Below are 25,898 nucleotides of genomic sequence, written 5' to 3'. Positions count from 1 at the left end.
CTGACTGCACTGCCTTTTATGAGAAACAGCTGAGTTAGTGGAACACACAGGAGAACTGGAATGGAGAGCTCCCTGTTTGAAGCCTTCTCTGCCATATACAGCTGTGTGGCCTTGAGCAAGTCCCGGAAGCTTCCTGAATCTCTGAGACCTTGTATGCAGTTTACGGATTACAGTATCTACCAGGTCTGTATGAGGAATGAATGAGATATATGGGAGACAATCAGTGATCTCAGAAAGCAAAAAACCTTTCTGCAGAAATATAATGGGTAGACCCAATCTTATTTGAGAAAGAAAATGTTATGATGTGAGGGATGCACCAGGCCTAGGCTGGTTGCCCTCAGGTCCTTGTTGCCCTTTTCCTACTCAGTATCACAGGGGTGGAGGGGTGGCAGTGGGGACACCCCTAAGGCTGAGTGGTCCAAGTTCCCCTCTCAGCGGGGTTCACTCCATGGAAGGCACTGGACTGCAGGGTGAAGGAAGGGGGGAGCCAGAGTGTTTCTCCCTCTCTGCCTGTGGCTCAGCAGCGGCTGTGTCTCTGGCTGTCATGGAGAGGGCCCATCAGTAACTCCCCCTTTCCCAGCCCCTCCAGCCGAGGGGTGGCAGTAGTTTTCTGCTGCTGCTCATTTCTGGCCTTCTACACCATCTCTCCTTTCAGAGTCTTGGTCCTTCCATCACATGTGAAGCCAATTTCCTGTATTAAAATCTCTCTTTTGTAAATAGTTTAAGTAGTTTCTGTTTCCCTTTTTTTGACCTTGATACTGAATTAGTATTAGGAGGCCCTCTCACCGAATGCATTTTCCTGATACTTGGATGCACCATTAGAAAGTCATTCCACTGGATTCTTTTCCTTAATGGGGGAGGGTAGTGTATTACTAACATGGAATGCTACATAACAGCATTTTGACAACTCTTTGTTTTTTCATTTACTCATTCTCCCACCCATTGAACATTTCATGTCTGTTACAAGTTAGGAGTTGAGCTAAGTGCAGGGCACACACAGAAAAACTAAATACACAGTGTGTCAGACCAGGTGATTTTTAAGCTCAATCTCTAATGAGCAGAAGGGCAGAATGCATTTTTTTTGGGAATCTGGAATGACAATGTGGATTAGGTGCCTAGGGCTGTGCTTGGCACTCAGAATTAACTAAGGAGATTTCACATTCTGCCTCCTGACTCCCATCTCATTATAAACTGAGGTGAATTGAAGTGGACTGGATAGGAAATATGATAATCAGGCCATAGATAAGGACCACAGTTCAGAATTGTTATCTACCTAAGGGTGAGCAGGTTAGTAAGTGCAACTGGTGGTCAAATGATACTGCTTGACTAACTGCTTCACTCTAAGTCATACATGCTAAGAAAGGTGTGCCTATGTGGGCCAGGGCCAATGGCAGAAAAAGCATTTTTCAAGGAGTCAGGAAACCCTAGCTGTCCTCTCTTCCTCTCCAAGTTGTCCCCAGCACCCAACCATCAGTCACACACACACACACACACACACTCATCAGTTAGTTTCTTTGAGCCTGAGGCACTCTGAGAGGCAAGTGAGTTCTAGCTCCTGCCTCACCAGGTTGATAGAGATCACAAATGTGGTACCAGTTCACAAATGGGCTGTCTACAGGCGAGGTGCGACTACTCACTTCTATTGCAAGTAACAACACAGAGAGATGGGTGAAGGGCATGGCTTTGTGTAACCTGCATGTACTAGAAAGGCTCTTGATGAAGCCTCCTGTGCCCCAGTCTCCTGTCTGTGAAAAGAAGTCAGCACCTGTCCTGTTGACCTCACAAGATTATTGTAAGACCTACTGAAATGATTATTTGAAGGTGGCAGATACCTGTTTTAGTCCCATTGCAAATCTTCTGTAGTAAATGTATTCCAGGCATAACCCAGTCCAGAGCCTTAGATAAAACAAGTCAGTTGTGGAGACAAAATAAATTGTAAAACCGAACATAAACTGCATGTTGTAGGAAGAGAACTGTGACCCTGTGTGGCCCTACTGCACAAAACCTTATTTTGTTTCAGATCTTTATCATAACCTCCATAAGCTCATACATGTATAAAAGCAGGTAAGGGGGGAATTGACAATAATAGCTAACATATCTGCTTTTTGTGCGCCAGGCAGTAAGTCTCCTAAGCCCTTCTTGTGCATTATCTTGTGGAAATCACAAACAGCACCTCTGTGATACAGGAACTATCACCCCCATTTTACAGATCAGGGAACTGAGGCACAGAGAGGTTAAATGATTCCTTCAAGGCCACCCAGCTAGTAACTGGTAAAGCTGAGGGTCTGTAGACAAGTGCATTCCTGTATGTTACAAAACCTAATGGAGTCAATAGGCAAACACGATGCGTCTTTGACGGGATATAAGTGTTAAGAAATCACCTGGCATGCCTTTGACTTCATCTCAGGCACCTTTGACTGAAGTTATAATTTTACTACAGAGCCGGCGCCTTTAAAGGTCTATCTGGCTGTTACAAAGGTTAGTCGTCTTTGCCTCCTTTTTCACTTTTACTTTCTCTAAGCAAAGTTAATTTGGTACAATAACTGAGGTGATCAGGGTAATGCCTGAAAAACAATGAGCTTCCCCTTCTCTTTGCATATTATTACCCTAGAGCTTCTGTGTAACGCTAGAACGCTGGCTTCATAGAACCACCGTTTGTATTATTTTAAAGAAATCATATGGGAAATTAGCATGTCACGAGAAAGCTAAAGCTGAGGATCCCGGAAAAATGAAGAAAAGTGATGCGTCTGCGAAAACAGTAGCGGGGATTAAAAAAAAAAAAAATCCGCCTCCCCCGGGCTGTAATCTGACTGCTCTCTTTGGCACCGCTCCAGAGACAAGTCCAAGTGCCGCGTCTCCCCCCCTTCCCCGCGCCTCCCCACCTTCCTCCCCCGGGGCAGAGGGAGGGACCGGGGACCCGCCGCTCGCGGCCGCGGGGCCGCCACTCGGCGCTGGGAGGGGCGGGCCGGGCGCGGCCGAGCCGGGGAGCGGGGCCGGCGGCGGGGCCGAGCCGAGCAGGAGGAAGTCCGCGCGCCAGCGGCCGTGCAGCGCTCCGGGGGCGCCCGAGCCGCGCAGCGCAGCCGCCGCGCCGGAGCCGCGCCTCCACGGGTGAGCGCCCCTCGGCCCCTTTCCCAGGGATGGGGACCGCCCGCCGGGAGCCCCGGGGAGCTCGAGCGGCGCTCGGGACCCTCGGCCCGGCGCCCCCATCCCGCAGGTGGAGGCGGCCCCCGCCCCGCGCGCCCCCTCCGGGTGCCGGCAGGCGGTGTGGGGAAGCGCCCCGCCGCCGCCCGGCTCCGGGCTCCGACCCCGCGGACCGGACTCGGTTCCAGCCCGGCGCTCGAGGCTGCCCGCCGCAGCCACGGTGGCCGCGACTTGTGCCCCTCCGAGAGGCGGTCTGCGCCCCCCGGAGAGCCCATCCCCCCAGCTCACACGGGACGGTCCGAAAGGCCCCGACTGCCGCCCCCGCTCAGTTCCGCGACGCCGGTCCTGGCGCTGGGCCCCCAGGACCGGGAAGCGCGGAGGTCGGAGGCCGGGGCGACGGGTGCGTGGGGCTTGGAGGGTCCCTGCCTTTGAAGACGCTAGCCTTTGTATCCCAGTTGTGCAAATACGCCCCCTTTTTTGGGGAGCGGAGAATGGAAAGCTGGTGGCCCGTCCGTCACAGGGGTGAATGGTTACACCTGGTCCGCTGGGACCTGGCCGGCCCTTCTGGCCTCGGAGGACGGCTGGGGTTTGAGGGTGATGCCCGCCCCCGTCTTTGTGTCCTCTGCTGAGAGTTGGTTCTGAAACCAGAAGCCTAAGAAGGTTCTAATGAGGAAAAGTCGTGGAGCTGTTTTATTTCATTCCGTTCATTGGAAACAATGCAGTGGGTGACTTTTTTTTTAATGCGCCGGAGTTTCGTTTGTAGAGCCGGTATTTCATGAAGTTCTGGTCCTTAACGCTGCCCTTGTACCGCCCTCAGGTGGCCGGGGCCACTGCACAGACTGGGGAAACGCTTGAGTGTGAGTGGCAGGAAGGCTGTCTGCAGCCGGCATCACTGAGGACAGTGTCGATCTGAGAAGGGAGGGTTGGGTTGGGGGTTTTCCGACAGCCTGCGTACAGAACTGCCTTGTATTTCGTATTTAAACCAGGAGACCAGAATGTTGGCTCTAGGTCGAATTTGTCATCTAACAGAATTCCAAGCCTAGATGGGTGGCATAATGCTATAAAAACAGTTACCGAGTGTTAAAATCGGCATCTTCTGGCTTCCCGGTTTCTATAGTTGGCACACTTTCAAAGAATTTGCAGACTTTGGACTGTGATTAAATGCTATTAAAATATTTCCAAGACCATTGTGTCAGGAAATAAGAAACTTCGTTCTAACTTCGGCTTTGCCAGGTGAGGCCTGTGCAGCTGCTCCTCCTCTGGTGGCCCTGGCTTCCATGCTCATAAAGTGGGTTATAGGAACCAGCTCGCTTGTAAAGCTTCATGCCGACTCCTCACCTCCACCCCAGTGGCATTTGTTTGGTCTGCCATATTTAAGACTTAGGTACAGAAGTGATGGTCTGATACTATCTCTGAGTCTGGTTTCTCAATTTGTTACTTTGCTGTTTGTCCTATTTGAGGTCCCATGTCTAAAGCCACCAGACCACCTGAAAAAATGTTTCCCCCCATGTTTACACACCTTCCTGGCTTCATCACGATAGCCCCTCACCAGCAGTTACCGCATGACCTTCTTTTTCCCTCCTGTAGCTACTGCCTGAAGCCCTCTGCTGAAGGGCAAAGTGGAGTGAGAAACAGTTATCTGGTGGTCAGGTCTGTGCCCTAATCCTGCTTTCCTTGATCTTTTTTTCCTGCTCATCTCGGTCATCATGCGCACCAGCTTCCTTCAGTGACTTTAGTATAGATGATGTTACCAAATATAAGCTTAAATATTTCCTTGGAAGGTTCAAATCTGTACTTCAAATATCACTTTTTAACTAATCAATAGGAAGTGGCAACATGATTTTTCAAAACCAAGAATAACCAGTACTATTCTGTTCTCAGTCTTTGAGAATATGATTTTTTTAAGGGATTTAATTAAGACTTAACGGTTTGTAGTCTGATGCATAAATATGGGAAACGCTTGAGCAGACCTAAATCTTTTGAGCCCTTAGTAAACTAAAAGCGGTTCCGGGATGTATACTCTGAACCTTCAAGGCTTCAGTCCACTTCTTGCAGATTTCTCCTCCTTGTGCCCTTTGATTGCTAGTAGTCAGTCTTTCAAACAATTGTCATCTTTTAATCCTCCTGCAGGGATGATTACAGCCGTGGAATATTAAAGCTGGAATGGATCTTGGATGATCTAGTCCAGTCCGTACATCTTGAAGATTTGGGAACGTGCTAGTGGTTAAGAACAAGTGCTCTGGAGTTAGCTGACTTGCATATGAAGTTTGCTTCTGCAGTTCATTAGCACTGAGACCTTGATCCCTCTAAGGCAATTAATTAGACATAGGTTATTTTATAATCAGGAAAGTGTAAAGCCACAGTTGATCACTCTCTCCAGATTATGTCACCTCTGTTCATTTCTTCCTCTATAAATTGAGGAAACAATGGCCTTTCCATCTGGAGTCATGTTGAGCACTGATGATTACTAATGAAGTAAACCACAGTAAGTGTTTGGCACATTGCGTGCTTTAAAGATGATTGTTGTTGATAAAGCAAGTCCCAGGATTGAGTGAATGATTTTTGCATAGCTCTCGACTGACAGGACTGATTTAACCGAGGTTCACTCCTCTTTCCCCTAAACTGCACTACCTAGAAATGATGGTGGGATGGAGACATGTTTTTAATTAAATGTAATGGTTCACTCTTTAAGAAAAAATAAAATCACCTGTCTCCTTTGACTTAGGAAAAACATGGTGTCTAAAGCAAAATGTTCATATAGTCACTCAGGGAAGGGAATGGAGCCATTTTCTGGACAGAAAAAAAAAAGCCTAAGTAGTCTAGTACGTGTGTGTGGCAGGCATTTTACATATTAATGTTTCATTGCAGCCTACATCAGTCTTGCTTTATGAAATGAAAAGTTGACCCCAAACCGTTGGGGCATTCAGAGCCACGGATGTCTGTGCCAAGTAGAACTTACTGAGGGCAGGGCCAACTTCCAAGTAATTAAGAGAGCTGACTACATGTTCAGCTTTATTTTGCTGGTGCTGATGAAGAGCAACCAACACTTTAGTAAAGAGGATAGAAATACAGGCTAATCATCCCAGTGAGAGGGCCCAGGTTCGTTGTAGAATAATCAGGCCACAGGTTATCCAGATGCTGCAGAACAGCTTCCAGTATGCCTGGATGATTCCCAGCCCCGTGATGAGGAGTTGACTGTGAATCTAGAATAGCTGCCATGTTTGAGTCATGTTTGGGTATCTTTTAAATCTGTATATACAAGGTTACCAAAAAATGTTTCTCTGATGAGCTACAAGCCAAGTAAAATTTTCCAAACCTAATCATCTTCTTTTGGTAAATATTGAATTACTGTTTGATGGAAAGCTAAAGTGTAATGGATTCGTAGAAGCAAGAATCCATAACCCTCTGCTTCTTTCCCCCTTCCGGTATAATCCTACAGGTAAGGCAACTTGAAGAGTGTTCAGTGTTAGGCTGAGTTTTGAAAAGATCCCAGTTACACCCACTTGATGGACTAGCCAGATAGGAGGAGAGTTAGGGTTTTCATGGGTCTTTAATTACAAAAGTTGTTTTGGTGAGCTTTAATAATCAGGGTGCTACAGGACCTACAGAGCCACTTATCACCAACATTAGGAAGATCAAACCATTGCAGCATTGGACCAAAAGCTAGCAAGCTCTTAAGTGTAAGAAGGACATCATTTAAAAATATCAAAGACAAATCAAGTTGAAATGGGTGTGAATCTAATCATTGCTTCTTTAGAATCCTCATAAGAGGAATTACTAATTCAGTAAGTCATACCATTCAGTTGGCCCTAATTTTTGAAGTGGTTCATGGGTCTAGTTCTCTATATGTCTAGTCACATGAAGCACTGACTTAAATGACCTGTGAATAGAGATGGAGGAGGAGGACGAGAAGCTCTATATCAGGGGGTGGTAGTCCTTCTCCTGTAAAGCTGATAGTAAGTATTTTAGGCTTTGTGGTCCTTGTATGTCTCTGTCATAAACCTTTGATTAGGGGGAGGGTTCTTTGTTTGGTTACAAACCTTTAAAAATGTGAAAACCAATCTTTGCTTGAAAGCCATGCAGAACTGGCTGCCAGCTGGATTTGTCCTGCAGCTGTTTTTGCCAACTCTATGCTAAATGAAATATTCTGTGTTTGTGATATCCTATTTTTGTGGAGACCCAAAATGACAAATGTCACAGGCTTTATCTAAGCTGACTCCAAATAGACTGAGTTATAATCAAATCTCGGATCTCACTCCTTTTTCCAGTTGCTCTTCTAGTATTTTCTTTTATACTGGGCTTAGAAGTCTCTGTTAGACCTAGCGGTCAATTGACACAAGAATGGCAGGGCACAATTTCAGCATTCTTCCTAGAGTGAGCTGCTGAATGGGGAGAGCAGCTTGGCTGGGATGTCATAAAGTGCACATTAAAACACATCATGGGTGAAGATCATCGATCGTGTAAAATGAAGTTCAAACCCACCATCACGGTGCCCAAAGCCCGTGTGCTTACTTTCCTCTAGCACCTCCCCATGTATATATCCTATGTCCCTATATGTCAGGGTAACTCACAGAGCTCTAGGTGGGCCGTGCTCTCTCTCACCAATGGTGGAATCCTTTCATACAAAGTTTAAATACCCATTTTTTTCCTTGGACCCTCTCCTCGTCTTATTGGCAGGGATGTAGGCACATGCACTTTATGGTAACACAGGTTCTTACCCATGAAGCACTTAGAAGGACAGAAGAATGTGGTGATTCCTAGCAGACAAATATTACTGTTCAAGGGTGAGGGAACAGTTTTATTCCTCTCTGTAGCTGCAGGGGTCTGCCTTCATCTCTGGACCAGTCACAGAATCAAGCACAGAGCTGTTTTCAGGCTTTGTATATGATACACAGGATAGCATGGTGCCTATGTGTCTGATTTGGAAGTTGGGCCAAGCTGAGGTCCACTACTGGCTTCTCCACTTAACCTGCTGTCCTATCTTTGAAGCAGATATTAAGAATGACTTCTTGATTACTAGGAGTACATGAGGTTTTCCTCTGTGAAACATTTGATTCAGAGTCTGACATGGAGTAATTGCTCAATAAATGGTAACTTTTTTTCATTCCAGAGCCATTTATTGAGAACATACCATGCCTATAATGATGCTCTTCTAGGCATAGCAGTAAACACAGAAGACACAGTCTGCATAGAGATGTGATTGGTAAAGGAAGAGAATCAGGGTGATGGGCCACCTGAGACTAGTGGTCTGAGAAGCCTCTCAGAGAAGGTAGCATTTGAACTGCAACTTTCATTATATTGATGAGTTCCTGTTTCATCAAGTCTAAGATACTCTTGAAATGCACCATTTTCTGATGTACTTCTGAGGAAGAAGAAATGCTGTTGTTAAAATTAATTAACATTGACTGTAAGATGCATCCATAAGTTGGGAAAAATGTGCCTTTTAGCATCAATGAAATATGTTGATATTTGTGCTCAATAAATACCCATTGAGTAAATTTATTTTGCCCTGTGGCTTCATTCAAGATTGGCTCCAGTGGTTTACATTGTAACTGAGTTTCTCTCCTGTTTTTTAGCTCTGAGAGGTTGACTTGTACCTGGCAAAGAGTAAAATAGTAATAGAGTAAATTATTGTAATACATTTGTGATCAGATGTGTTTTTAAAATAGTTAAAACATTTGCTTGGTCATTAAAATGGACACAGCATGTTAGTGAATCCTGCTGAAGTGAAATCAACCTACACATAACTTGGGTGTGGGCGGAGCCCAGCAGCTCTTGCAGTGGGATGATTCCTTTTGGCAGCTGTCTGCAGAGATGTGTGAATCTTTAATGCCCACAAATGCCTTCCTAAGGGCAATGAAGGCATTAACTGGAGCTTACTTCCTTCTGTTTTCTTGATTTAATTTAACATAAATACTCCTTCTCTCCTCTGTATCCCAAGCAGCTGATCATTCCTCTGACCGAGCAGGTCCTTTCTGATAATGAAATGGAGGGGACTTCATTTGGAGCCAACCTCTCCCCTCCTCTGGCAAGTCTCTGGGCTTTCATAATTCATGTAGTATTCTCTTCCAACATTTCCTCACCATCCTCCCTTTTCAGAGAGTAAAATCCTGCTTAAATCTCCTTTCTGACCACCCTCTAAAACTCTGAATTCTCATCAAAATCTTTTTCTGTCCCGGGTTTAGAGCTTTGTTGTCTCCCCTCCTCCAGCTCTCCGCCTCTGTCCAGGATTCCTTTTAACTCCTCAGTTTCTGGATGGATGACTCAGCGGTAGCTTTGACAATACCTGGCTGTTTCTAGCTGTACTAAAGTGTGCTCTCATGCTGTTTTAATTTTAATTTCAATATTTTAACTTCAACCGAAGTCCCTAGCACTCAGTGGCATGCTGGCCTTCCACACCTAGTGAGTGTGCCTCCCTTAGAACCTTCTGGAGCCTATTTGAGGCACTTTTCAGCACCTCATACCCTCTGCCAACTGCACCCTGCTGGATGGGAGGGCCAGTCAGCACTTGGCCAAGTGGGAAGCAAAGTGTAGACCGTTTTGCCTTTGAGAACCACCTCCTTCATCTGTCCACCTTCTCATGTGACTGAAGCCCTCATGTTTTAGGAGGTCTTCAAAATCCACCCATCTCAAGCTGAAATAAGAATCTTTGGAAACAAGTAGATGCAAAAGAAAGGCCATTTGTAGCCATTCCAGGGAGGCGTATGAACCACAGTCCAGGCTTAGGTTAAGTTAAAGCTATCTCTGAACCTGTCCCTAGAAAGCTGTTTGGGTGGAAGAGGAAAGGGGAAGATGTGAGGCCATGAGGAAGGGGTAGAAGGGCTGACCTGAGGCCATCACAGAGTTCAGCCTTCCTTGACTGTGTGATTACAGATAGTGCTCAGACACTAACATCTGTGCTTCTCTGCTGTGTGGAGGGGAGGGAAAACTGTAATCTGGAGCATAAATATATGATCCTGTGCTTTTCTCTTTATCATGTAAACCTGTTATTAGTTTAAGTATCTCCGTTGTGCTAAAGTATGATCATAGCCTCAAAGCAATCTCAAAGGAGGATGTGGGAGCTGGTCTGAAATAGTTTACAGTTTAAATGTTCAGGTGTTTCATACTTTTAAAAAATTGGATCAACTAAACATGTGGATTATGAAACCTAAGAGTCGAAATCAGATATATAGGATTATTGAGTGGGGGCAGAGGAGTGTATTAGAGGAAAAATAGACTTTAAAGTCAATTTTTTAAAAAGGTAAAACCTTTTCTTATACTGTACCTTTCCTATCATAGATCAGTTTTTAAAGAATTATGAGCTAAAGAGTAAAAGAGGGTGAGGCTGTAAGGGTGATGAGGTGGGCAGGGAGCAGATGGGAAATGGGTGCGTAAATGGGCTGGTTAGGATTGGCTGTGTGCTGATTAGGACAGTGCTTTGGGAAATATTTGGAAGCTTTTAGAATGTAGTTATGGAGCAAAATCTTGGTGGTCTTGGCTTTTTTCCACCTTCTTGTCTATAGAAGATAATGCTTATTTTCCCCTCTCTCCTTTAACAGTTGGTTAGATTAAACTCTTAGGAATGCCATTTAATCGCAGTATTTAATGACATCTGATCTCGAAACTAAAAGGCAAGGAAAGTAATGTGACAATAATGTTTTTGTGGCACGTGGCACCCAGTGGCCTACAGATGTGCCCTATCACAGCGAAACATTATCTCTAGTAACTTAGAATCCAGAAGGCTTCCAAAAAGTGTCATTATTATAAAGCACTCTTATTTTTTTTATTTGTTTCTATTTAGAGCTTATCCTGATAGGAAAGCAAATATTGAATTATCTAATAATTGAATTATATAATAATAGCAATGCCTTCAAAATCCAGAATACCCCTGACGAGCAAAAAGAGATTTGTTTGCTTTTTGGTCTGCTATGTCAGGATGTGATAATGTGTAATCTAATACTGTGGTCTGAGAAATTTACAAATAGGAAGTTAACTGGTATTGGTTTTTCCCTTCTTCAGTAAATGAAGAGAGTACGTTTCTGTACTAGCTAAGGACATAATCACTAGCAGTAACTATTCTCAAATTCCCCTTGGTTTGATCTTAATTTCAAATTTGATTTTATTATATATGCAGAATACATTCTTTGCAAATGTTTAGGAACTATATATTGTTATTTTTGAATGAGAAAATTATGTGGTTGTTCAATATGCACAATACAGCGGCCAAATCTAATACTTACTCGCTGTCTTTGCTAACTTATTGTAGTTGTAGTTCAAACACTGTTTCTGTGACATTAAATGTGGGGAAAATAGTGTGCATGGAAGAGATGTTTGTTTTTCTACGGTCTGAATACTAAAAGTTGAAATGTGTGACTAGTCTTGGGAGCAGGCAGTCTATATATATATATATATATATATATATATATATCATTTGGAAAATATTTGAAGATGACTTTTAAAATAGGGATAAAGCCATATAACTGGGAAAAACCATTTCGGTAGTGGAAGAAAGGCCTTCAGTTCTAGAGGGGGAACAGGAATACAATTCTTGTTTGTCTTACTTTAGTAGAGATGTAATATTCATTATACTTGGGAATTCAGATTAAGATTAGTTTAGTCAACAAATACAATTTTCTAAATTCTTGGGATACAGTGACCGGCAAGACAAACCAAATCTGGACTGAAAGGGAACAACTTTATGTAATAAAGGCCTTAAAAAAAGAAAACATGGAAATGGGGTGGAGGGGTGAAGGCACTATCTTTGCCTGGGAGGTCAGAAAGGCCTATCTGAGCTGGTAACATTGAGCCAAAGTTTAAATAATATGAAATGACCCTGAAAAGATCTGAGGGAAGAACATTCTAAGCAGAGGAAAAACATGAGTATGGCGGCCCTAAAAAATAAGCACTGTGAGTTCTAGGAAAAGAAAGGCAGGCTGTATGCATGAACGAGGGGAGCAGCGGTAAGTGGGGGTGAAGCCGGAGAGGCAGGCAGGGCCTGGATTGTGTGGGTTTTTCTAACATCAAAGGTCTTTACCGCTGTGGCTTCAAAGTGCAGTGCAAAGCCAGGGTTTGTGGCAGGGGAGTGGCAAGACCTGATGAATGCCCTATTACCTCTCCGGCTGCTGTGCAGAGGAAGGGCTGTAATGGGAAGTTCTGGAAGTAGGTAGAACAGTTGGGAAGCTCTCACAGTGAGACAGAGTGGATGCCTGCAGAGAAGAGGTGGTGAGAAGTGGGTTGATTCAGAGCTGGAATGTCAGCCAAGACAGTGTGCAGCTCAAGGAGAAGGAATGTATGGGAATCAGGAAGCAGTGTGGCTCGTACTTGCTTTGACCCACCTGCTTACAGTCTCCATCTTACACTTCCACTGCCTTCTCCCCTTCAGCTCCTCTGAGTGAAGTAACCAGAGCAGCAGTGGGTGGGAGCACTGTGTGTGAAGTGGGGGCTGTAAAGCTGTGCCAGATAGGCTCAGAGCTAGGTACCCCTTCCTTCTAGCAACTTAGCATCCTTGTTACCTCATTTGTAGTACTTACAATGTGCTAGTTTCAATCATTTAATTGTCTGCCTCTCCTCCCAATACTGTGAGCTCCTGGAAAGCAGGTGTTTGAACAAAATAATTTTTCCTTCTATTGATTGAAATGTGCATTAAGAAATCGGAGCAAGAATGCCCATTTTCACAAATGAGCTGAAGAAAGGAAACTGTTGAGTTTGGTAAGAGGAGTCCAGTAGCTTTTGGTTTAAAAGTGGTGTGGGTCTGCAATAAATATGGTGCTCTTAAATATGAGTGTTCATAATGCACTTGGAGACCCAACAGTATTTATTCTGGAATAGAAATGGCTGTCAGAGAAACTGCAGTAGTAAGCCTTTCTGACGCTCCAAGCCAGTTAAGTGACTGCTATGCATTTCCAGACAGGACCTCAGTCCAATGCCGACTCTAAAAACATGCCTTCTTATACAGAGTGAAGGAACCTCAGTCCTTTTCATAGGTTGTGTATCTCCAGGGCATAGGAATCATGCCATATCTATCCTTGTATTCCCAGCAGAGAACATGGTCACCGGCGCATGGCTGACTTTAATTAATTGTTTAACTTGAAGTTTGGCCTGTTCTCTACATCCACTATAAAGAGGAATTGAAAAGTCTGATGTTCAAAACTAGTGTGTAGATGGGTTTTGTGTTAAAACTTTAATTCTAGTTTGCCAACTTAGAGCCTAGGAATGTAAAAACAAGCTTAAGAAGTCTGTATTTGTTATTCTCCTATTCAGAATATAACACTCTTACTGGCAAAAAAAAAAATGAGTATAGCTAAACCACATTTTCAGGGTTGTTTTAAGTGGCATATAATAATTGCTCTGTTATTTGTAAATTTATCTTACTAAGGCAGGTCTTTGAAGGATCCCTTCAAGTCAAAAAGAATTGGATTCTGGGAGTCTAATTTTAGTTACCATGCTTTCAGAATGAAATGAAATGAAATTTCTCTTAGAACATTTGGATTTAAAATTTCTGGCTCAAATAGTGAGACCCTAGTGTGTTATAAAATAAATCAAGAGAAAAACTGAAATAGGCCTGTCTGAGCCTCCCACTCTTATTCTCATGCCTTCTGGGATTTATCTGTTCACTTACACAATTGATTCAAAGTCACCCACCCAAAATTGGGCACATAATCTCTATTTCCAGACCTACCTCTAACTTCCTGGGGTTGTTTTTGTCCCTCCTTTTCCAATTCTTAGGTATAACCCCACAGCTCATTGGCCACATCAGTCATTTCCTTTCCCTTTCCTGCCTTGTCCAATCAGTTAGCAATAGCTTCCTGAATCGTTCTCAGTCCGTATTCACTTACTCAGGCTCCCTTCCCATCTCTGTAGAAGCTTATCTCCTGTCTAGACCATTTGAATCATTGCTGAGCCAGCATTGATTGGAACACAAAGGTGACCAGTGAATGCATTTTCCACAGAGGCCCCTTCTGATGACTTAGCCCAAAGGAAAGGTTGGTGGCAGAACATAGGGGAGAGAGAAAAGTCCCAGTGAGAGAGCCTTTTGTGTTTCTTTGGTCACATTCCTGCTCCCATATCCCAGGTCCAATCTGTAGGCAAACTTTAGGGGCTCTGCCTCCAAAACATCCAGAATCCTACAACATCTCACAGCCTCCACTACTCCCACCCGGTCCAGTCCCCACGCCCTCCTCGCTGGATTCATGCAAAGAGTCCCAGCTGTTCTCCTTGCTTAGACCCATGTCCCTGCCGCCCTTTTTCTGCACAGCAGCCAGTTATCCTGCTCACAGGTCGGCTAATGCAAACTCCTCCAATGGTGTTTCCCAGCTCACTCAGAGTCAAAAGCAAATCTGTGGAACAGCCTCCGAGACCTTCCTGGTCTGGCCCCTGCCCCTCCCCACTGCTCGCTCGGCCTCGGTTCATGGGTCTCGGCAGTCCTCAGATATGCCAAATGCGCTCCAGCCTCGGAGGGTTTTCATGAAACGCTTCCTGGAGCAGTGGTCCTCCTGTATCAAAGCCTCAGTCTCTTACTTCTTTCAGTTCCTCGCTCAAATGTCTCCAAATCAAAGAATTCTTCCTGGTCATGCTTTATCAGATAGGAGCCCCCACAGCTTGCAAGCCAGGCCCTGACCCTACTTCACTTTTGCTGATAACATTTATCAGCACCTCACAAAGGGTAGATGTGTTTCCTGTGTGTTCTTCACGAGAAGAGAGACCTTGTGTTGTTTACACTATATTTCTAGTGTTTTAGAACAGTGCCTAGCACAGGGAGAAACTTATATGTGTTTTAAAAATAAATCAATTATCACCTTGGCAATTGCCTTCTCTTGCCTCTAAGTAAGATAAGTTCTGGCTGGCTGAAACTGTTCTGCCGTGTTCTAGAATGATAGCAGCAGCCTGAGTGTTGTGTGTGGATGTGGGTGGGCAGGTGGGGCAGAAGTGTTGGAGAATCTTCCCAAGACCCCACCTCCCCCGTTCCTGCCCTCACACTCCTGGGGTCTGGAGCAGCTCCCTCTGTGTGTGTTGGCAGGCGGGGGGAGTCGGGAGGCTCGCCGTGCCTCCTGCCTGCAGTGGCTGCTCTCTGGCACCTTCCTGCTCCCAAAGCTTCCTTTTGGCTCTTGACCCACATCCGCCCTCCACTCCACTCAGTTTGCCTCCCCAGGCTCTGCCTCAGCAGGGCAGACACTCAGAAAATAATCAAGTCACTGCTTAATATTTAGGTCTCTTCTTTTATCCTTCATTATCCAAGTGCTACTTATGAAAGTAGGCAGTGTGCTATGACAGTTAAGCAGTCAGGCTCTGGAGCTGGACTACCTGGGTTCCAGCGGGGTCCCGTCACTGAGATTCTGCAGGACCTCGGACAAGCTATCTAGTCTCCCTCAGCTTAGGGGCAGCATCTTACAGACAAGGGAAATGGTACCAGCTTCTGGAGTTATGTTGGGGATAAAATCCAGTCATTCTTTAAGATGCTTGCAAAACCTAGTTCTAACATATAGAAAAAGGAAGATATATATTAGCCATTATTTTCATTAACATTTCTTTAAGACTGACATCTTTCAGAAAACTCAGATTACTCTCTTCTTTCTCAGAAAACCAGGTGTCTTTTAATTACCATTTTAATCACATTCATGTGCATTAATGTCTTCCCCTGATGCAGCTTATCACACATCCATGTCTTGTTAACTTACATGTATAAAACAAATAAACATTACATGCATGTCTTCCTACGCTGATGGACAGTGACTGCAATGGGGTGGGGGGGGGATTTGATAATATGGGTGACTGTAGTAACCACAATGTTTTTCCTGTGAAACCTTTATAAGAGTGTGTATCAATGATACCTTAACAAAAAAAACATTACATGCATGTAGAAATATTATACAGTTGACCCTTGAGTAACATGGATCTGAAATGTGTGGGTACTCTTATACATGGATTTTTTTCAGTAAACATATTGGAAATTTTTTGGAGATTAGTGACAATTTGAAGAAACATTTTCTTTTCTCTAGCTTACCTTATTGTAAGAATGCAGTACATAATACATATAAAACACTAAATATGTGCTAATCAACTGTTTATGTTATGGGTAAGGCTTCTAGTCAACAACAGGCTATTAGTAGTTTAACGTTGGGACAGTCAGAAGTTATACGATGATTTTGAACTGCATGGGGCTACAGACAATGTTGTTCAAGGTCAGCTGTATTCATCTACTCTTCTCTCAGCATTTCCCACATCCTTACCCTGCTTTACTTTTCTGCATACATGTATATCTGTCTGATTGGTACATCATAAATTACTCTTTATCTTTTTACTTGATGGAGGGTGAAATTCATCTCCTAATTAAGGAAATTTTCAAATAAACACAAGTAGATAAAATAGTATAATGAACTCCCATGTACCCATCTTCCAGATTCAACAATTATAAACATTTTGCCAATCACATTTCATCTGTTTCCCTATGAACCTCCCTCCCCCATTTTGGAGTAGTAAAAGCAAGTCCCAGCCATAAAAAATCACATTATTTTATCCATAAATATTTCAATATGCATTTCCAACTGGAAGAACATGCTTTTCCATGTAACCACCACACAATTAATACACCTAATAAAAATAATAGTAGTTTCTTAATGTCAACTCTTATCCTGTCCATAGTCAAATTTCCATTAAAGCAGGGTTCTGTTATGCTTTGTTTTTTTGCCTGTTTTGGTTAACTGCCACATCCTAAGAACATCATAGTCCCTGAAACATTTAAATGAATGAGTGGATAACTTGTGTTCCAAAATTTTATTTTTGGAAGACAATAAATATTGTAAGTGGTGATTGTGATCCTTGGCTAATAAAAGAAAGCCCGTTTGACCCATAAGGAAGCTGAGGCATAGTTCTGTCTAATGCTTGTGAGAACTGTAGAGTGTCTGAGCAAATACCTTCAGAGTTCTAACCTGGGGTGGGCTGTCTTTGAACCTGCTTCTTGCCTTAGAGTGGCCTGAAATTCCCCCCTCCTCCCCTTCTTAAGCAGAGAATAGTTCATACTTTTAGAGTGAATGGACACTGACTGAATGTGAATTGTACTACAGACTGGCCATTTTTTCTTACATTGAGAGCCGTAATTATAACTGCTGTATAGGGTTGTTATGAACATGTAACAATAATGGATAAACCCTTATACAACGCTCAGCCTTTAGCAGCTGTTTAATAGATAATGGTGATCTCTTCCTTGTTCCTAAGCCACTCCTGTTGGTCATCTCCAAGGCAAGAGTTCCCAAGGTAGGGTTAATTCAAGAAGGTTTTACTTCTAATAATGAGACTTAACAAAATCCTTATAGCTCTACCTTCTCTTTTTCATAAACACTAGGGAAAAAGTTACATGAAAATCAGGTTTTGTGTTATCCTGTAAGTTTATTACCTCTCGGTTTATCACCTCTCCAAAATGAGAGCATCACTCCTAACTACCTCTGAATGATTGACTGGGTTACACCTTAGATTCATATTAAGTATTACTGTGGGACACAATGTGCCCCTAAAAAAATTCCAGGGTCACCACTAGTCTTGTCTGCAACACACTGGCACCTCATTTCTCATATGGTTAGATGCAAGGTTAGTTTCTTCTCCATTATTCATCTAATACATGGAAATGCCTTCCTATTTCATCATCTGAAGTAGTTGCCCTATATTTCCAAGACTACACCTTATCTGAAGCAGATTAACCTGCTCTTTGAGGTAAATAAGGTTTGGATAACCTGTAACCTCAGCAAACCTCAATCCCTCTCCACAGCACAGGGGGTTGCAAAGCTTTAGATCCAATCTGATAGCTTTGTGCCAGAATGTGCACCACTGAGCCCTTTTCCACACTGCGAGTGTGTGCTCAAACCCTCCCCTCAAACCAACCCCAAGGTACCATGTAGTGTTTTCTGCTTGCTGCCCCTTGGCCTCCCTGACTCCTCAGAAAGCTGGCATCTGCTTGATTTCCCTTCCTCTTCTTCACAGCCCATCTTCTTTCTTAATCTCCCCAATAGAAATCTTCAATATGCATTTACTTAAATCCTCACAGCAGGGAAAATATACAGATATAAATTCATATAGGGTAGAATTTCTCATGAGAAGAAGCAGACTGAAGAGGGTTACAGTGGGGGGCCTGTTGTAAGGAACACAGTGGAAATTCTGAACAAGGAATAAGGAGACTGGAAGGAGCAGGGCACCTGGGGATGGAGGTGGGGAGAGGGAGACAGCCTGAGGGTCCAGGGTGGGGGTTATGAAGCTCTACCTTCTGGTTCCCATTTGCCTCCAGTTCCCTGTGGAACCAAGGAATAGTGGGCCCTGGACTGCTTAATGTGGCACTGGAAATGATGGCAAATGTTGGCCAGGCACTTACTGGTCAAGGCAGTGTTCCAGAGGCTTTGCATAAATATTACTAATTTCATCCCCACAAGCACTTTAAATATGTACAATCATTCCCATTTCATAGGTGAAGAAACTGAGGTATAAAACAAGCTAGATAACTTCCCCAGAGATACCCAGCCCAAGCAATGGCAGCATTGGGATGAGTCCCCAACAGACTGTCCCCTGCTTTCATGCTCATAGTATTCCGGGTGTGTGGGTAAGGAGCGGGTTCAGCTGTGTGTGGCAGGGAGAGAGGGACACAGGAATCACAGGTCTGAGTAGGTCCAAGGCTAGGACGCAGCTCTCTGCTCATAGGGACCCAAGCCCCTTCCATCTGATGGCTTGAGAGATCATCTTAGTTAAGGGCAGCCAGATGCCTAATTTAAATTGAGAATTGCATTATTGCAGAAAAAAAGAGGAGGTAGTTAAGGGGCAACTTCCTTGATAGGAGAAAAGGAAGGTGATGATTCCAGGTGTGGAATTCTGGAGGGAAGGAGCACCGTGGCCAGAACCGCTGAGCTGTATGGCTCCAGTGCCTTGCAGAACTGTCGCTCGTGGTAGCTACTGAAGTACTCGACTGACTATTGGGATGTCTTCTCTGATGGAAAACCGTATCTAAACTGTTTACCATCAGTGGGATGCCTTGATTAAGTACAAATAAACACTGGATACTAGTATTGGATTAATAACTGGGCATTTCCAACAAACATTTCGTTTTGGCATGGACTGGTTTAACAGTCAGTAGCAGTCTTTTCTGGAGAGGAAACTTCTAAAGATGCTGGTTATCACAGGATGCCAGTTATTGGTGGCGACCTCAGGAAATACCCGAAAACTGATGTGGTCTACTCGCCTCCTTCAGCCTAATGTCTCATAAGAACTTGCTTTTCTGTCAAAGAAGTGTATTAATCAGACACTTGCTTAAAAGACTCCAGCTGTGGACTGAATTGATTCATCAAAGAAGTAATTGAGGTTGCAATATTCTTGATCTACTATGATAGGAAAAAAAACTACTGGTAAATGTTGAAGTTATAGAATTAAGACCTAAATTGAGGGCAGGTTGATTTAAACTTTATCAGGAGGATTAGAAAGAAAATCAAGAACTTGGATGACAGAGATTTTTGCCAAGATTAAGAACTTGAAGTGGTGTAATTGAGTAAAATTGTATATTTTCAGAAATTTAGATTCTGTGAAATTTCTCCCATTGCACGTTCCCAGAGAATTACAGGAAATCCTTTGTAACAGGGTATCCTGACTTAGAGGGTTGTTAAGTTAAAAAAAACACTCTGGTGGCATGCTGCTGGTGAAGATTATAGAATCCATTATGCTTCACTGAGTTTGAAGCACAACAATCACTTTAATCACACTTGTTTTTGTGGTGGCCCAGGGAAGAATTAAGAGACTTCCTTTTTAAAACATTTTTGCTAAGACAGCACTTCATTCTCCAGTTGAGTCAGTGGAATTGTCTTCTATTGGAATTCCAAAATCAACCTTGAGGTCATAATGAAATTTAAAAGTAAATTGATGAGAGTATTAATCAGTTCCTTACCAGCATAGCCAAATGTACTTTAACAACTTTCTAACTACTCAAATGGCTGAGGGCTTATTTGTTAATGTCATGAAGCCTTTGGAAGTGCAGAACTCCAAATCTCCTTGGCAGTGTTTCCTGTAGAACTCAGTAAGGATTTGGTCTAATTGAAAGGTGTTTATCTTTTCAAGCTGCCCAGGCAAGTTAAGGACAGGGATGCTGATGGTGAGTGGTGAGTACAGCTGCCAACTCTTGTGAGTGAGCTTGTGAGGTGGAGCAGCAGAGAGCTCACCAGGTCTTATAAATGCAAGGGATTTCCTTCCATTCTCTGAGGGCAGTTGACAGACAAATGATTGTAGTTTACTTCTGGGCATATCAGCAAGCATTGTTTTGAAAAGGGCCTGGGGTGTGGGAAGAGGCCTTAAGGGGCGAGGGAATGCATGCAAACACAGGAGCCATGGATAGAAAGTGAATATGGTGTGTGCTGGTAAATGTTTAACAACCTGCTGCTGTGGGGGGTGGGTACTGTATATATACACCACACACATAGCACACAATTTGCAAATAGTAATAAAATGCAAATTGACTCTCATAGAATGCTCTTTTTGTTTGCTGAATTTCTTAAATTCCTCTCCAGCCTGTTAATAAGTGATTGTAATTTTGATGTGAATATTGTTAGATACTTTCTTTCACATTAGTAAGACAAAAGTAGAACAATGAAGCTGTATGAGCTTCACTCGTTGATCAGTGACGTGAATGATTCCTCTGCCAAACAGGATATTGGGTGACTATTCCCTCATTTTGGGTGCTACTTATACAATGTAGCAGTTACAAACATAACACCCTTTTATGTTTTAATATGTATTTTTAACATATTCTCCATCACTTTCTTAGACATGAAGAGAACCCATCAAGCCCAGATTTGTAGCATTTGCCAACTTCCATGGTGTAAATATTCCCACTGCCATGACTTACAAGCTACCAGTGTGGCATAATTGAACCCAGAGTTGGGGAGAAATGTGCACTAGCACACCACTGACACTGTAGTCCCGCCAACAGATCAAATAGAGGACGATCACCTCAAGAGCATAGGTGACAGTCAAGTACAGTCCAATAATTAAGAAGTGATGAGCTTGAGTGTTAATATACCTTTGTTTTTAATACAACTTATTTATTTTTAAGTTTATATCATTTACATTTTAATGATGGCTTTCACAGCTGGTTTTCAGAAGTCCTAAAATTTAACCCTTGGCTCTCCTGAGTTGCTCAGGGAAGAGTCCAGAGTAGGAGAGTGTTGACTCTCACAGTCTTCAGAAGCATAGAGGGAGGATAACTGAGAGTGGCCTTCTGGGAAATTTTTGACCTTATGAAATATATTTTGAAAAGCAGTGGCGATGTCTCTGCAAGTGTGGGGCAAATGCATTTATATAACCAAATAAAGGCGGTCTCCAAGCTACTAAGGACAATTAAAATCCAAAAGGTGGTGCAGCTCCTGCCTGGCCATTGCTGAAGCTCACCCTCTGACTGCCTGGAGGCTTTTTACTTACCTGGGGCTGAGGACAATAGCAGCAGAGGGAGCACAAAGAGTGTTGAGTTTGTGACAAATCTGAGTGTTCAGAAATCAAAGGGAAGAAACTATGGCAAGCAAAAAATAACTTAGACTTGTTTTGAGAATCCTGGACAGTTTGACCTCAAAATTCTGTGTATTGAGAGATCTGTACAGCTAAAGGCTGGGGCGGGGTGGTGGTAAAAGGTCATCTCTGCTCTAGGCTCAGGGTCCCTCTGCATAGCTTCCGCCTACTCTAGCCGTTCCCACCTCCCCACACTTCTTTCACATTCTCCTGGACTCTTCTGCCTGCCCTTATAGACAGGTTTTTTAGCTTTCTCCACCCTTGCATTTGTTCACATCCACCTTAGCTCAGCCAACAGAAGACCCTCAGAATTCATACTCCCTCAGAGGACAATAGAAATAATGTAAAAATAGACATATTCATTTGAACTAATTCAGTTAACTGCTTGATTCCTAATACCCCCAGGGACCCTCCTTATTTAAAATGATTGAGTGGGAAGGTAGGCAGTGTTAAAGCAAGGAACCTCTGTGGACCCAAGGGAGGTTTGTATGGGCAGGTGGAAGGATAAACAAAATAAAATGCATGCTTCTAGATGCTTTCTTTCATCTGATATAAAAGATTTTCTTTTTTTCTCTCTCTCTCCCATTTTATGCTGCCCATAGCTCCAGAGAACCAGGTCTCAAAATTACCGGTACTCTGCTTCTCATAGGAGCAGATTGGAAAACCCTGCTCTGTGTTGTAGCTGGGATGACAGAGCTTTTAGAGGACATCCCATTTGCTGCTTGGACTGCTTATAATTCTTGACATAAATTGATTTCTTTCCCCCAAAGATGAGCTTTGTGTTCAGGATGGTGTTTTGGTAGCATTAACACTAACATTTATGCTCCTGCATCCTCTATATAAATGCCACATTTTATTCAGTCACAGTCACACAATCATCATCATCTTTATGTTTTGATTGTGTTCATTTTATTTCTTCTATATTTGTGTTCACTCTTGTTTATTGTATTGTGTATATTTTTATAATTTTTATTATGTCTTCAATCTGAAAGGGGATTTTCATGTGTGTGAAAGGAAAGAAAGACACCAATTCTGGCTTGATCATTAGAAATAATTCTAAATCCATACTCCTCAAAGTCCTTGCCTGGCCGCCAGCAGGAAGCCTCAAACTCTGGGCAACCCAACAGATTTCTCATTTTAGGAAGACACCCTGACTCAGTGGCCCCCGTGCCCATTCCAGCCACACCCAGGCCAGACCTGGCAGGTCCTGATTCCACAGGAGATTGCTGCAGCCGCCTGGCCTGGCCTTTGTCCCCTCCCCCAGACCCCGCAGGTATTTGTGCAAGCAGGGAAGGGCTCTGTGTAAACACTGTCACTCCCTCTGTGACCATCAGGCACTCCACACCCACTTACTCCAAGTCGGGGTGAACAAACCAATTGTGTGTTCTACTTTGCTTATCTTTGAAATTGCCCAATCTTTTTGATTGAGATGTTTTTTTAAAAAAAGATGTCTAGACTTCAGCTGTAATGAGGAGTAGGTGCATGTGTGTTCATTCAGTAAATATCTATGTGCCCATCTGTGCCAGGCATCATTCATTCACTGTGCAGGCACTTAGGATACAAGGATTAACAGCACGGGGGAAGGTCTGTCCTCGAGAAGTTCACATTCCTTGCAGGAGACAGATGCAAACACATAAAGAGCAAACGTTACCCCGGTAATGGCTCTTCACCCCAGTGAAGAAAAGTGAGGCAGGGGGACAGGAGAGACAAAGAATTCAGATCAGTCAGGGAAGGCTCTTTTTCTTACTGCTACCCAAATAAATCTGCTTCATTGATGTTAAAAGGTGATAGCCAGAAGAAGTTAAAAAAAAACTATGCAATTTATCCTGCCTCTGCAAGGAAAAGAACCTCTGGCTTCTCTCTCTTGAACTGAATCTCTGTGGCTCCCAAGTTTAGTTTTAATGCCCCAGCTTTCTGGCTTTAAAATGCATTTATTAATAGAAACACATTACTGGAGTTGTTGCAAAGAGTAATGGAGTTAATACTCGTAAGGTGGTTAGAACAGTGGCTGGCAAATAGCAAGTCTTCAACTGGTAGCTCTAATTCTGTGTAATAACGATACTTGGCGGGTGCCAGCGCTTGTGCCAGGAGGCTCTGTTTCAGAACAGTCAGGATGACGGAGCTGCCGCTTTGCAGGAAGCTAGTAACTGAGCCACAGTCTCTGAAGCTCGGCTTCTCTCTTTGTAAACTGGGATGCTATTAGTCCACCTAGCCACAACTAAAACCGTTTGAGAGCACGGCTTGAAAACTGGGAAACTCCATGTCAGTGTAGGCTTTGGCCCTGAGCACTAATAGGCACTAAGAAGGACCAATCTAAAGTATCTAATTATGAGTGCTATCAAAGTACACAGCTGCAGTTACTTATGCTGCACATCTTGTCCTCCTTACCTTATGCCTGTTTTCCATTTCCATTTTCCATCTTGTCACTTGATATCTTACCGTTCACTACATAGTGGCAAGGGTTGGTTACACCTTATCACATCATGCTTCTCCCCGTTCGTGTCCTGTGGTATTGTGTTTGTTCAGCTGACCTTGAGCTGTGGATGAGAAACACATTTGAATCCAACTCATGTTTGAGCCTCTATTTATTTCTCTTCCTGGTCCCTAACAGGATCCCCTCCTCTGAGAGTCTGGTCAACCTCTGGGGTCTGCTTAGTTGGGTCAGCCCGCACTTCACACGCTACCATGTGGAAGGAAGCAAATTACTGAATAAGGGTATCATATTGTGGGATATTAGAAGTATACTTTTGTTAAATGAGTGAATCTCAATAAGAGCAAAAATATTATATGAACATTTATTACATATTAGGCACTTTTCTAAGTTTTCTATGACGTGGACATTTTAGCCCCAAAGTACAGAATAATAGTTTGTTACACCACATACAATAACAAAGAGGACGCTTTCCCAGTGACAGATTTTTTTTTTTGGGAAGTTGCAAAAATAAAAGCAGCTGGAGGCCCTGGGCTGTGTGCCAGCGTGTCAGGGCTCAGGGGGCAGTTTGGTGGAGGGCCCATCTCTGCCTGTCTCCCCAGCTCTCCCTACCCTCCAGCAGCAGTCTCTGGTGCCAGAGCTTCTCAGGTAGCAGAGAAGTACCTCAAGAATTCTCCCCTCTCCGTGCCACTGTTCTTGAGCAGGTGACTGAGCTGGGCCCTGGGAGCCAGCCTTCTGGCAGGCCAAGGAGGTGTGATTCCTCTGAAGGTGGTCTGGCCCCTCGCCAGCGCACCTCGCCTCAGTGTGGAGTCCCAGGACCCTCTCCCCTGGTCCTAGACAAGTTTGTGAAGGGGAATTGTTCCCGGAGGATGTTATCTGAGGCCCACTGTAGAATGTACTCACAGTATTTTACAGGAAATAGGAAACTTTTCCCTTAAATTGGAATAAGAGGTTGACAAATGCCTGCTTCGCAAGTGCCTAACATGTATACAGCCCTTCTAGGGGATAGGAAAACAATGGGGAATTTTATAGCAGCACCCTCCCCTTCTAAGGAGAAAGACCTAGTCAACTGCGTTGTTTTGGGCCATCAGAGAGGACGTGCTACTTCCTTTTGTGTCCAATAGATATGGAGTCTTAATTCACATCTTTTTTTGTTGTTGTTCTGTAGGAAATGAGTGAGCAAGCGTGCTGAGCCACTCCTGTGGTTTGTTAAGTATCCTGTATGTCAGGGACACATTCTTGAAGTTTCACGTCTCTTCACCCCAAACCTCGCTCTAGTATAATTCATCCAGTGACACTGAGGTCACATTTGATGTTATCATTTTTTACACCACACAGGTGCAGCCAGAAAGAGGAAAACAGATGGGGAGTTGTTTTTTTTTTTTCATTTTGCAAGTTAAATAACCTCGGGGGAAAAACATCACATAGTTTTGTGAAAGCTTGTGCTGTGGGGCCAATGAGAGTGCCATCTTTTGATAGGACTTTATGAGGATGCAGGCACTGTTTTGATTATTCCTTAGTAAAAAGCATTAGTGGAGCATTAGGGGTTTTGTTGTTAGGAAATTCCCCACCCCTTAAAATCATTAGGCCCTAGATCAACAGTCTTCAAAATAGGTCTGGAGTCTGCATGTTGAGTCCCTAAGACCCTTTTTAGGAGGGTCCAGGAGGCCAAACTACTTTTATAATAAGACATTGTTTGCCTTATTTACTCTCCTATCCTGAGGGTACAGTGGAGTTTTCCAGACTACATGACCGACGATATCACAATAGATTGAATGCAGAGGTGGATAGGAGAATCCAGCTGTCTTCTATAAAGCCAGACATTCAG

General features: G+C 43.6%; 1 protein-coding gene across 1 annotated transcript in view; it reads left to right on the top strand.

The window, feature by feature from the left end:
* Positions 1-3,030: 3,030 nt before the first annotated feature.
* The window catches only part of PLEKHG1 (pleckstrin homology and RhoGEF domain containing G1), a 202,421-nt gene continuing 179,553 nt past the window's right edge, over positions 3,031-25,898 (top strand). The window contains exon 1 of the mRNA XM_036906962.2: positions 3,031-3,108. The gene's annotated coding sequence lies outside the window, so the exon portion shown is untranslated. The remainder of the gene's footprint in view (positions 3,109-25,898) is intronic.

Source organism: Manis pentadactyla, chromosome 12 (genome assembly GCF_030020395.1).
Source record: "Manis pentadactyla isolate mManPen7 chromosome 12, mManPen7.hap1, whole genome shotgun sequence".
Classification (NCBI taxonomy): Eukaryota; Metazoa; Chordata; class Mammalia; order Pholidota; family Manidae; genus Manis; species Manis pentadactyla.
The sequence above is the reverse complement of the archived record's forward strand: the minus strand, read 5'-3'. Positions and strand labels throughout refer to the sequence as shown.